The 14,430-nt window shown below is 40.0% G+C and overlaps 1 protein-coding gene across 2 annotated transcripts in view; it reads left to right on the top strand.

Annotated features, from left to right (window-relative positions):
- Positions 1 to 14,430, top strand: part of GHR (growth hormone receptor) — a 132,872-nt gene that overhangs the window by 42,581 nt on the left and 75,861 nt on the right. For both annotated transcript variants that reach the window (XM_084278899.1, XM_084278900.1), the window contains one exon: positions 779 to 863. The gene's annotated coding sequence lies outside the window, so the exon portion shown is untranslated. The remainder of the gene's footprint in view (positions 1 to 778; positions 864 to 14,430) is intronic.

Below are 14,430 nucleotides of genomic sequence, written 5' to 3'. Positions count from 1 at the left end.
AATTAATGTGGGCACCATGGCTGACTTTCTAAAATGCTTTAAAAAGCTGACGAGTTCTGGGCAAGAGGTATCCTTCCATGTACAATTAATGCCATTTTTATTTAAATTTAGAGGTACTACTAATTCAAAACCACGTTAGATATTTCTGCTGTGCCAAATATCATGGGAGTGATAATGTGCTTAGGAATTCTCAACATAACAAGGGACATAGTTTTGTTGGGGGGAGGGGGTTTAACAGCTTGACATCTTTCTGAGACTTCCACACTGTTCTTTTAGAGAAAAAGGAAGTGTTACTTTGTTAAAATTACCAGTTTACAAGTCACTACACTGTAATTTATTGTCTAAAGTAGTAGCAGCAAGATACTACTCATCCACACCCTGCTCTTGGTGATTCAGAGTTCACTTCCAGCCAGTGATCTCCACTGTGGATGCGCGTTGGAAATGAGACTTGGCCAGTCACCCTGGCTTCTCTTTGCCATTTAAATCTCTGTTTGTGCATTTTAATGTCAAGGTTAGCATGGGATCCTGAGTCTTGGCAAGCCCCCAGCGACACAAGGGGGTTCAGGCAGCTGCTGCTCTTTGAGTGAGAAGCCCAGGTGCTCGGCTCAGGGCAGCTGTGTGGACGGCCCGGCTGGTGGCCATTCCCAAGGTGGCCTGTGCCGAGGGACAGCAGTGCCAGGATGCTGGTCGGGATTTTGTTATGTGGCTTTTCCCCCAGTGGTGACCTTCACTCTTCCAGAACTCATGTCTTCTCTCCGTTTCACTTCATTTTGTGTAGGTGCTGGGATGGCTGGAGAAGGTCGCCATTTGCAGTTGAGCTGAGGGAGGCGTGAAGCATCATCCATCCCCTGCTGACATTTGAGGTAGTGTGATAACTTTTATCTTACCTGCAAGTGACTTTATTATGAATTAAGTAGAGCCATCAATAGCATCCTGTAATGTTCTGCATATAATGCCCACAGACACCATGACACATTGTTGCAGAAGGCAATGATGTTAATGTGCAGTATACAGAATTCTGATTAGGATCCAGTCGTCATATTTTATTATCCCAAACAATAGACGTATTTGAACTAAGACTGTCAAACTCAATCCGAATCCAAAGTGATGGTTTCAAGCCCATTTCTATGAACCTCTAGTAGCCACCATACGAGATAACTTAGAAGTGCTTAAAAGCTGGGTTTTGTGTCAAATAGCTGTGTGTGAGTTTACAGCTGCCGTCTCTATACTGTAGGAATTTTGGGAGACTTACCAGGCTACTCCTGTCTAAATGTATACAAATCTTATTTCATTAAATAGAGTAGAAATTCTGGAGACTTTGATGATGGTAATAATAGGTAAAAGGTACCAACTGTTGTCCATGTTTTTAATGCTTCCAAAACTACATGGTGGAATTCTAAGTGCACTCAATGCACCATGGATTTCTGCTTGAGACTTGTTTAAGAATATACCAATTCCACTAAGAAAAGAAGGTCAGAATAGTGAAAGTTACTAGTAAAAACACTTGTAAAATAGGTGTAACTTAGAGACATTAGAGACCTCCTCAACCAAAGCCACCTTTGTAGTGGTTACTGTGCCTTCTCATGCGGAATTCAGTACTCTTGACAAGCAATTTCCAAATGACAGACCATGCAGAAAGCTGCTGCTGTGCTCTGTTCTGTCTTTCCATGCCAAGCAGGCTGGCCAGTCCCTAGCAAAGCTGCCCATTGACAATTCCCCTCCAAGCAGCAGAACCCAAAGTATACCCAGCACTGGGAGCACATGGACACAGGGTCTGGCCTCACTTCTGAGCTCCACCACAGGCTCATTCCAGTGTTCTGCCACCCTCTGTAGCTTTGTTTCACTTTCTGGTGTGTAAATGAGGTCTAATAATTAATTTTTAACTTCCAGTAGGGACCAAAGCAGCCCGATCCTTAGGAAATGCTTTTACTCACACAGCGCCTGTGATGTGGTATTGATATTGTTACCAGGGAGAATTCAAACCCTTTGCATTTGTGACCCTGGGCTTGGAAATTGATAGTGGATCCCTGGGTGGTAAAAATCAATTCTGTGGTGCCTTCTTGCTTGATATTTTCCACTAACTAACAATAAGGAACATTTTGGCACAGGGAAGAGCAGCCAACTTAATTCAAGGATAGCATGATCGTAAGGGCGGGGAGATGATGCTGACCAGATACCTTGAAAATGGTGTGTCTGTTATTTGTATTACCTATGCCAAGTTAGTTTTAGATTAAGAACTGGAAATGTGGTAACTGTCCCCATGTAGATCAATTAATGGCTCGGCCTTCATATATTTGCCCTTTAGTACACGTTTGGCAATACCCGCCCCAGACTCAGTCATCTGGAGGCAAGTTTACTATTCAGCTCTTCTGTGAAATTGAGACATCTAATGCATTATGCACAGTGGGAAATGTTCATCTGCACATTTTCTAGGCTGCGATTAATAAAGTGTTCTGCTCTGAATGAGGTTTTTGTTTATACTAAATGAATGTGTTGCATTCTTTCCTTAAAAATTAAACAGATGCCCTGTTATTTCAAGTCCGGGACACTGAAAGTGGCCCATAGATGTGGCTAGAGTAATTTGTGCCTCACTGACATTTACAGTTCCGATGGAAGATAACACATGAGGCACAGCTTTAAATAGATTTTGACAGTGCTGGTAGTTCTGCTGAATACGCTGGAAAAAAAATTAACATCTGGCCAAAACTAGCAGAGATGTTTGTAAAATACTGCTGTAAAATATTCCAGTAACCGTAATTTCTTTGGTTATTAATGCTTATCCAGCTAACAGGTCAGCACACCTCTCTGTCCTTTAAATAAAGCTCTACTAAGTTGCTTGCTGTGGAATATAATGTATAGAGTACGGAAACCATTTGTGGTGCTATGAGATCCTGAGAAAAGCTGAGAGTACAGAAATAAAGTTGACTCTTCCTCCTGCTTGGAAAAAACCTTACTGGACTACAGGGCTTCTCCTTTGGAACAGCCTTTTAAGTTCAGGGAAGGACTGCTTACACCGAAAATGTCAGTAACACAAGGAATATATCCATCGGATTAATACCAATATACTGCAATACTTTTCTCATCAGGCAACTTATTTGGTGATGTTAGGCCACCACAAACTAGGCATTTACCATGTGTGGGTTATGCCCACTGGTTTGTGACTGGGATCAGATCCAAATCCTTTGATTGATAGTGTTATGAATAGATCAGAGACATATGTACTTAACTAAAAAATAAAAAACCCTCAAACCACTCACTGGCTTTTTTTTTTCAGGTTTATGACTATTCCTCATCCTTCTGCTTTATCAGTTCATCATATAATTTGAAGGGTTTGCTTTTTAGCATTTAATGATACAGTCATCAGTAGGACAATTTAATTTGCTGTTAAATAAATTGAGTTAAATTCTGCTGCTGTTGAGTCATATGTTACTGCAGATTTGAAATCAAAGTTAAGATGCAGTTTGAACAGGTCCAGTAAAGTCAGGTATTATGTCCTGGCAAAGGGCTATATGCAGTCATGTTTTACTAACTCCTGTGGATAAAGTAGAAGGGAAACTAGGAATGTTGACATTGAAACATGGTGCACAAATTATTCACTTAATGGCCTTTCTTCTTTTAAAGACAATACACTTCACTCACTGGCAGACATTTGTATTCTGGTTCTTCCTTCTGAGTCAATTGTCTCATAAATACGCTGTTTGAGAATTATTTGTGAAAAAAATGGATTTTCCAGGCTAAATATATGACACTGAACCAGCAAGAAGAATCAGATTAGATAAATCTGTGGAAAACTATCCTCCTGTACATGGCTCTGTGTGCTAGAAAAATTCTGAGGCTATAAAAGCACAACTCCCCATATCTCCCCCCACCGATGGCAGCAGGAGAATGCCAGGATCTTCAGGCTGTGGCTTGCAAAAAAACTCAGGGGGGTTCTGGCAACCTTCACAACTCCAGGAATCATTTCATGGGCTAGATCTGGTTTATGAACAACATAAGTAAAAACCTACTTAAAGAATCCAGTTTTCATTAAAGGAGGACAAGCTAGTCCTCTTTTTCAGACATTTCTCTGTAAAGCTATACCACCATCTCTATTAATTTGTGCTACAGCTCCTAGTAACAGCTGCTTGTTACCATAACAGATGACTCTCAGCCACACCAGTAAATTAATTGTACTACTGCCATCAGGACAAATTCTTCTTGAAAAAAAAATAGCTTTGGGGTGGTTTCAAATAAGATAGTTGCTCTAAAAATCACCCACCAGATGATGCAAGCTTCCTACCATTTCTGTAGCATGATACTTCAAATTTTGGGGCTCAAAACTGTTCTCCGGATCCCCTACCGAACATGTATGTAAGTATGCTTAGCAGTATCTGTAACGAGATCTAGAACAAGTGTCTATATCAAAGGAATGAACATATTTTAATTAAGATCTTAAGTATTTTTAAAAACACTTTCCTCTAATATGGAACAAAAAGGGACTTTAAAATAAACCACAAGCTCAACATTTTGTGGACTTTTCTGCTCTGGAGAGGTACAGCTGTTGGGTACCCTCCTACCAGCTTAGCTACTCAGGAGTAACCTGGCTTTTTCTGTTAGTTTTATATATCTACCATAAAGCATGCCTGAGACTGGAAGAAAGCCTGCTCTCCTGGGGAGATAAAAACTCAATTCCAGGCCAGCCAAAACCAGGCCCTTCTTAGCCAAGAAACTAATTTATAGGCCACCAAGTAATCCTGCAATTAATTGTTCTCTGCAGCCCATAGAACAGTGGACATCTGGATTCACTTTCTGAGCTATGAAAGAACTACAGACTTTGAGGGGCTTGGGGTGGGTTGGGTTTTTTTTTTTGTTTGTGATTGAAGCGCACTGTGTCAATTTGTATTCAGAGCTAACTGGTTGGTTATCTGTCAAAAGTCATTGCAGACTATCCCCTTCAAAATCTCTGAAAGCAACAACAACAACAAAAAAACCCACCAAACTTCCCTTGAATGAACTATGCCAAGTCATTATTCTTTTTAGTGTGGGAGTCCAGTCACCTGTTATCAATTCTGATTGCTGAAGAAAAACTTGTGGGTGATAAGTGAACTAAAAATCAGGACTAATAGATGCATCTGGGCAATTCAAAACTCAAAGCTCTGTCTGCTGTGATACTGCACAGTTTTAGTGCTGTTGAGAAAATTATAATCTATGCAGAAGTGATTTATCTAATGCTGCCATACACTGTATAGTAGAACTTAAGAGTAGTCAGTCTCATCATGCTTATTATGAACATGGTTGCTTGTACAAAATTAAAGTGTGATTGTTAAGTGTCCCACATATTTTAGGAGCAGATGATATTGTTAATGACTTCATTAAAAAAGATTTTTATATGGTAAATTTTTTCTAAAAATGGAAGCCTTTTATCTCCCTAAATAGTAAGATGCCCGTGATGTTAAAGTTATCCAGTGTAATAACCACAAAAAGGAACAGTCCTACTCTTTCCCTTCTCTGCCGACAGTTTCCACACATGGTCATGCAGGGTGAGACTGAAAAGACTGCAGTTCAGTTCACAGGCCCAATGTTGAGTGGGATGATTACTGATGTGCTGATTACAGCAAGAGAGCCAGTTGCTGAGGCTTTTGCTGATGGGCTTCTGTGTGAGCAGCCTTGCTCCCTATTTGAGTATAAAAATGGGTACTGAGGCATGACTCTGACTGTCAGGCTTCAGAGGAGTTGGGTATCATACTAGGCCAGGAGAGCTCCTGCGGAGTTTTACAAAACTCTGTGTGGCTACAGGGCAATATCTTCTGCTTTAGTCTGTTTGGTTTTGTTGTGCACCATGTCTAATCTAAACCCTTAGATCTAGCTGGGTATAGGATTAATTTTTGTGAATATCCCTCATGATACAGTTTTGAGTCTGAGCAATACTTGTGATAGTGGTGGTGAAGGTTCAGGTTCTCAGCTACTCCTCAGGGCACGTATAATGTGAATTTTGTCTGTAAATATCTTTCCCCATGGTCCTGTGTAAATTAGCAACAACAGCAACAGAAAAATGTGAATGCACCAGTCTGTTTTAATAAAAAACTGTTGAGTGTGTTCCAAAGTTTCACTTTCTTTATCAGAGAAATGGTAACATGATGGAGTTCCTGCAGAGGAGAGTCTGAGCATCAGAGGGAATGGACACAGATTCCATTGGCCCACTAGCCAGCCAGCCATGCACTGGGCAGCTCTGTTTGTAGCACTCTTTGCAGAGTGTCCTGTTTTGAGTTGATTAATTCAGACTTCATGTATTTTATGTGATGTCTAAAAGCAAAGGTTGCAATGCTGAACTGATTGGTTTAGTCTCTGACATTTTAGGAGTAGTAACCATGGAGGGAGAGAGTTATATCCACTACACTGGGGTGGCCATAGCTGAAGAGAGATCATGGTTCATCCCTAATATTTGTAAAATAGAGCTTTACACTTATTATGAAGCTTTTTACTAGGCTTGAGTGTTTGAGATGACTTGGTCTTAAATGCAGTTCTTTCAATCTTAGTGAAAACAGTTCATTGGTTTTTGTGGTTTGTTTTTTTTTATTTATTATTTATTGTAGCCATATTTTGTGATGCTAAGATAGCTGGCAATAAATCCACAAGACTCTACATTGTTTTGTGTTAAGCAAGACATGGGAGGGGGTAGAAGTCCATGCCTTAGTCTGCTGCTGAGCTGTGGTGTAAATGCAGGCAAGTTGCTACCTCCATTTCCCCATCTGTAAAATGGATAATGCCACTGACTCCCCACTGCAGACAGTCTTGGAATCTGCTGTGAGGAAAACATTGTCTGACAGCATTAACAGACATCTTTAGAAATAGGTTTGGCAATTCACCTTAAAATTAATATGGCTATTTCTGTTGCTTATTTTGAAGACACTTCGTAGTTTCTTCATTGGTACAGTTTTTGTGGAGGAATTGTTGGGCACTGGGGCTAAGTTCTTTCACTTTTCCAGTGTGAATTTCTAATTGCGTACGGGCATCTCCCATTACCTTGATATTCCAGAAGATAGCCTTCCTTGTATCACCATGCTAGCTGCAGATGTCCACTCAGAATATTAACTGTGTGGTTTTAATCTTCACTAAAGTCGTAACTGTTCAGTAGGTCACTAACTCTACAGATTACCCAGTATGGCTGTTCAATTTAATCCCCTAAAAAATCAGGCTGCTTCATCAACCACTGTTCAATCCACTTGTCTTCATTTCATAGAATCATAGAATCATTGAAATGGCTAAAGTAGTGCCATGATATGATTCAAAATGTAATCTGGAAGAAGAGTGGCTTGAAGTCCTTAAAAAAAATAAAGCTGTGTACCCAGAATATGCATTACATTGACTTTAAATAAATGCAGTTAGTCAAATGAGCTGACTTGTCTCCCTGTACTTGGAAATATGGGACATGTTAAGCTTGGAAAAATCTCTGACTAGAACAATAATTTAACATGACTCTTTGCTTAATGGGTGTCATTAACAGCTGTATCATAAAAGTGGGTATCAGAAGTGATTGGTTCAGTAAAAAAGGTTCTAGAACTTGTTTGGATTGAACAAGTTCTCTAGATAAAAATGCTGATATGTTTTTAAGACACTTGGGTAAGTGTGAGCATAATCTGTATTTTTTTTTATATTGTGAGACGCCTCATCAAAACTTACTTTTAATTTAAAAGGTGGGTATTTTAATTTCCAAATTTTACCAATATAAATGGAGGGTGAAGTCAACTGGCTTAACTTCTGAAACAAACATCAGGCTATCTTCACAAGTTATTACTTACCTCATGAAAATTTGTTTTGGCAATGCTGCATTTAAAAATACAAAATTACCTTCTCCCCTTGTTAGTCTCATTCAGTATTTTTTCAACTTTGCACTGATTTACCCAATTAAGGATCTAGCTCAAAACCTTTGCGCATGGCTATACAAAGTGGTTTATGCGGTTGATGAATGAGGTATACTACTTTTTGCTAAGTGCCCACAATTTATCTATAGAAATTTGTATGAACTGAACACCAAATCAGCAGAGAATAAGGCCAAGGGACAATGCTGGTATGATTTTACAGAGGACACATGGAAAGCATTTGCTATCATATTGTTTTGCATTAAAAGAGAACATCTTACACTAAGATTTTTACTTGCAATTATTTTGAAAAAAGCTCTATTGAGTAGATGCGCTTGTATTCTAACTCAACAGCAGTTTGGACAAAATTTAAAGTTAGCTTCAATCTGTGAACTACAGATGCAAATTAATTCAATATAAATCATATTTTAAATGGATATGAACTTCAGGGCATACAAAATTGCACCAAATTAAAATACACTGTTTACTATTACACGTTCTGTCAGGCTGATTAATCTTGTTATGTTGACCAAGTGGTAGTAAATATGTGAGTACTTGAAGTCATGAGTGGCCATTCAGAAATGCTGCTCCAATCCCTTTTCTGTCATTTCCCAGCTTTTACTTAATCTGCTGTTTAAGTTAATGACTTCCTAAATACCGTACAGGCTTTGCTATGTAGTCTTTAATCTGATTAGGAGCACGTGAATAATTTAACGTGCAATTAAACCATGTAATTAATTTGTCCCATGGTAATGGACTGTTAAGTAGTTCCGTTAGTCTAGGATAAGTACCAGGGCCTTGAACTTAAATTTTACAGCTTCTTGAAGATGTTTTTACTGGAATTTTTTTTAATATCTCTCTATATATAAATGCTATTTAAAATTAAAACCTTGCTCCCCTTGATTTCCTGAAATTGCTCTTTGAGGCCTGAAAGGGACATTTGGGTTCAAGGTGATTACAAGAAGCTGAGGATGCTTAGTTCAGAAATGCTCAGCTGTAACCAAACTCCATTTCACCTGAGGTCAGCAGAAGCATCATAGTTTTGAAATAGACTTTCAGCCACAATCCTGTGCTTCATCATTTCTTTTGAGTCCTTATGGGGTTTAAACTTTAATACTAGAAAGACACTGAAGAGTTTTGAGTCTTTTATTTTTTACACTGAAAAAGAAATGTTTTACAGCATTGGAAATAACATTTAATCTCTTTATGTTAAGTTTGAATAATTATCTCATTGAAATATATTTCTTTGAGTAAACCCACATTTTTTAGTACAGACTACCAGGGGGTTGGTTCCAGATACAGACTCAGACATTTCTTTTTCCTTTCTTGTTGTGATAGTTGACATTAAATTGATGCATCATACTTTTTCAAACATACTGGAATATGATTTTTGCTCATACACAGAAATTCTCTGACTTTTCAAATATCAAAGACAAGAGACAAATTCTGTCTTTTGGTTGACTTTTATCTCTTTATTAATAGTAATTTTTTTAAAAGCAAGAAAAAGCCTAAGAAAAATTACCATTGTAGTTTAGAGAAGTGTTTACAGCCTGAAAAATTACTGATTACATAAACAGGTCTGTATCCTCTTCCTTAATGACACAAGTACATGTAAAGCTGAGTATCACCTCAGCAATTCACATCTGCATGATAGCAGCTAATGTTGCAATTTCTTTCCACTGAGATGCATCTATTTTGCTGCTTTGATGTGTTTTGGCAAACAAAGTAATTAAGTCTTTTCCAGGTTCAAAATTTTCTATCTATGCAGTAGACAGAAACTGAAGACTACAACTTCAGTTCTTTTTAGCAATTGTTTTCTGCTGAAGATGATCTATTAGTCTTTTAGCTAATATCCTCCATGTACCTAGTCCATTATGTTACTGTTGTCAATGTATAACAGATTTTATTGCAAATGAAGAACTGATAGGCCATATACCACAGCCATCACTTGACTTTGTATCCCAGGTCTTGGAGGAGGATTAACCTACATAGCTTTCAGTACAAGCCCAGAGCAATGTCCAAACTCTGGATTAACTAAAGGGCTCCTTAACCACATTCTAAGAACTGATAGCCATTTGACCTGTTACCAGCATGAAAGCAATTTCAGAGTGATTAGTTAACACATTTGTCCATGGGGAAAATAAATAACCTTCAGTAAAGTATTGAAGGTGTCTATTAACAGTGGAGATGCAGATGAATTTGATTTCATAATTAAAGCTTTCATATAGTCACTATTCCAAAATTGAAAGTTTGTTTAAGAAAAAAGTAATTTTCCTAAATCCAAAGTGAGCAATTATTTTAATAGATATCATTTTCAATTTTAATACTTAAAACTATTGTAGGCTAGTTTACACAGAGCTCTAATTAATAACATAAAATTGCTTCTGTTCCATAGTTTTAGATTGTTGTAGTGAAGTGCCTTTTAATGATCATCAATTTTTAACCATACATAATAAATACAGCCTTATGCCAGAGTCCTTCATTCTGCTCTGGTGAGACCACACCTAGAGACCTGTGCCCAATTCTGGGCTCCCCAGTTCAAGAAAGGGAACTACTGGACAGAGACCAGGAGAGGGCTACAGAGATGACAAGGGAACTGGAGCCTCTCTCTTATGAGGAAAGGCTGAGAAAGCTGGGTCTATTCAGCCTGGACAAGAGAGGACTGAGAGGGGGTCTCATCAATTCTTACCAATATATGGAGGTCAGATGTCAAGAGGCTGGGGCTAGAGCCTTCTGTGGTGCCTAGTGATAGGACAAGGAGCCATGGGTACAAACTGGAACACAGGACGTTCTCTCTGAACATGAGGAAAAGCTTCCTCAATGTGAAGGTGGTAGAGCACTGGCACAGGCTGCCCAGAGAGGTTGTGGAGTCTCCTTCTCTGGCGAGATTCAAACCACTTGACAACAATCCTGTGCAATCTGCTCTAGGTGACCCTGCTTTAGCAGGGTGTTAGACTGGGTGATTTCCAGAGGTCCTTCCCAACCCCTGCTGTTCTGAGATTTGGGGATTATTTTCCAGTGGTGCTGTCATCTGTTGTTAGTTTTGGGGTTTTTTTTCTGGTGTGCCCTTTGTGAGGTTTTGGGGGGTTTTAATCTGCAGTAGATAATTTCTGCTTCTGTGGTATTATTCCTTTTTCTTTTCAACATCCCAGATAACCGCATGCACTAGGTGAGTGGTGTGTTATTCATATCAACTGTGACAATTTGTTATTTCTGTTTCTTAACACAGCTGAGTATATAGCCCTGACAAGGGTTCTATAAAAACAGGCATTCATCCAAGTGCTGCTGATGACTCAATCAAGCTGTAATATCAGCAAGCAAGGGAAGAAGTCTTTAGGTCCGTGGCAGTTTTAGATTGTGTTGATTGGAAGGGTTGTAACTCATTTCATCTGCAGAATGACTCTGTCCTGTTGGCATTCGGGGGAATGAGGGTAAGCAGGCAAAGTGATTTCAGCTATGCATCATCAGCCAAACCAGTGTGAATGTTTTCATGCAAGCACAGAAATAAGATTTCCTTTCGCTGTCACTAATCTTTCCATGAGGGAGCTTGTAAGGAGTACCCACACCGTGAAAAATAAAGGCCTTTCAGCTAGAAACACTCTGCAAGGGTATGTACATACATGTTTGGTAGTTGCATAAACAAGGGTCAGGACAGATTCTGAGAGCCTGGAGTAATGTTCCCTTCTCAGCATTTGTTCTTAGCTGGTGGTAGATGCATTGCTATGTACTCACCTGCATTTCATGTTCTCGTGTCCTTGCCTGTGATCTGATGGAATGAGGAAACGTAGCAACGTACAGAAGAGCTCTACAGATTAATCCTCTGCTCAGTAATTTCGTGGTTCACTTTGCAGCAAAGGCATCACATGTGATTCTGGATTAGCTGCACATGTGTTGCTTTGGCAAGCAAAGCTAATCTGGGGGAGGCTACAGGGGAAACAACTCTCTCATATTTGGAGTACAGTGAGTTAATGGAGATGGCAAAAGGTGAAAGTCCTTCATGGACATAGTTTAATGAAGTGTAATGTCCTTGTCATTCCATCAGGTCTTTTCAGATTCAGGGGCTATCTAAACATAAAGATCTCACTTCAAACAACAGTTTTGTTCATAAGCAGAGCTCCTTATGGTTTACTCTGAGCATTAACATTGTTATCCAAGTAGATGCAAACCACTCATACGCTGTGACTGAACTACTTCTTTTCTCAGAGATTTTCTTAGCCCAGTTTTGCCTGTTTATGCTGACTGTGTTCACGTCCCACTGGAGAGATGTCATGTTTAAATTCACTTGTGATTGACCTTACTCCAACATTGCTATAGAAAAGGGCCAAGAAATTTTTTTCATCCTTTTTATAACTTCTGGCTCTCTTTCTGTACTGAAGCAATTAGCCTGAGCTGACCTCTAGCCAAATGTTCCTGTGGTCAAGTTTCAGCTGGCTTGAGGACAGTCAGCTGCTGTAATTTTTTCTTCTGGTTTTAGCTCTCTTCATTCTTACATACTGCTGCAGTTGGGTAAAATATAGACTATTATTCCTTAGAATAGTGACACTGAGACTTTTTTTTCTGTTAAGTAACAGGGACTTTATTAGTTGCATTTGTCTTTCACACACATAAAGAGGTAGGTGTATAGAGGTACATATTACTAGATTGTAAAAGGTCAGTTCTGTCCTAAAGCTGACAAAGAAGCTAAGATTTAACACTTGCTAGGTTAACACTCTGAACAATGTTCTTGTTTGTAGCAAGATTGCAAGAGTGTCTTAGAAGAACAACAGTGGGTGGTTACAAGACAGATCTGTGAGAATTTTCTGCAAGATATTAGTTGTCTGATTCATGGAATTGTAGAGGTTGGAAAGGACCTCAAGAGATCATCGAGTCCAACCCTCCCTGCCAAAGCAGGTTCCCTAGAACAGATCACACAGGGAGGCATCCAGATGGGTCTTGAATACCTCCAGAGAAGGAGACTCCACCACCACCCTAGGCAGCCTGTTCCAGTGGTAGGGCAGATGACGCTTCAGAGGACTCTTCACTTCAAAAGTTTTATTCTCTACCACCAAAAGCAGCAGCATGATGGGACAGCTCCTCCGTTACACCAGATTTTCTCCTTTAAGACCAGAGGTGTGCCAGTGTAGCTATCCCTTGGTCTCTGACACTTCTAGAAGTGGTAGTTCTACCTGCAGCCCAGCAGAGCTTTGGGTATGTGTCCTGGATGCAGAGACATCATGTAGTTCCTGGTGCTTCACACCCACTGCAGAGTTCCTTTTGTCTGGTAGAGACCTTAAGTGCACGCCCAGTCCTAAGGGCTCTGGGTTTAAGCTCCAAGGACCCAGCACAACTTGCCCTTTCCGGAGACAGTTGTACAAAGGGTGGAGAATGATCCATCTGTATTTTCAAATGAGAGCAGTGTCCATTTTTTAGTTCAGTCCTATCTGTATTAGGTATGTTCAGAGTAGACCAGTTGGATTTTTCTCCCACATGCAGCTTCTCTGGATGGATAACTCAGTAGAGAATCCCATGTGAATTTAGGCAGTGTAGATATACTGCCTTGCTAAGACAGTGGCATTTGTGAGAATCCACGGAAGTATCATTTGTTTCTTTACCATATTTTAGCAGTGAAAGGTCAAAGGATTAAGCAGCAGTTCGGATCACCTTTGAGGTTTAATAATGCAAATCAATCCAGTGCCCTGTTTCATACAGCTTGTTGTTTTTGTCAAGGTCTGTGACTGGGCAGGAACTTTCCCAATAATTTTAGAATTGCTTTTAAACAAGCAGTAGCTGATGTCGAAGGGGTGTCAGTGTCCTCCCCTCCACCCTGGCTGCTGTCTCCCAAGCTTTTGCTGCCCTGGCTCTGCTTCCAGGCTGCATCTTTGTGGAGTACTGATAAACCTGGTCAGCAAACAGATTAAATATTTATGGGTTAATTATAACTGGAATAATTTATCGACATATTTCAGTGTGTGCAGGTATGTAAGCAAGCCTGCTAGCACAAGAGGGAGAGCAGTACTGTAATGGGATTGTTTTCATCTGCAGCAGCAAGACCTTACTGAAGTTCACTGTGGTTGTTGACCTCTGGGCTGTATTTCCAGGCTCCTGGGTTGGTAGTCCGGCTGCCAAACCACTCTTCCTGGGAGGAAGCTGGGATGGCTGCCGGTCACAGTGCAGGGATGGAGGGGATAGCCACGCAGTGACAGCTGCACAGAAGGGCTAATCCTTGTCCTACCACAGGGTTGTTTGGTGAGGTTATGAAAAACTAAATTATGTTCACATATGTGCTCAGAATGATGGACTTTGTTGATGACATTTGTTCTCACAGGAGAATTCCTGTGAATGTTTGGGCTTCTCTTGTGGCTGTTGTTAGACTATAAAAAGTAGGAAAGGTTGGAGAATAGTGGTAGGAAGATCAGCAGAGACTGGTGGACATGGGAGAGCAGGGAAGTGTGAGTATGGAGACAGCATAAGATGCCTGGTTATTTCACCAGTGAGAGAGCAGGAGGCTTTAAATTAAGTGGCATTGTGCTCAGGCCTTTGAAAGAGAATACAAAACCTGAGGGAGAAAGTGTAAGGGCTGAAGAGGGGGTGGGGCTGTCCGATGGGGTAGAAA

The sequence above is a fragment of the Gallinula chloropus genome, assembly GCF_964237585.1.
Source record: "Gallinula chloropus genome assembly, chromosome: Z".
Classification (NCBI taxonomy): domain Eukaryota; kingdom Metazoa; phylum Chordata; class Aves; order Gruiformes; family Rallidae; genus Gallinula; species Gallinula chloropus.
Note: the sequence above shows the minus strand (reverse complement) of the source record. Positions and strands in the feature narration are given on the sequence as shown.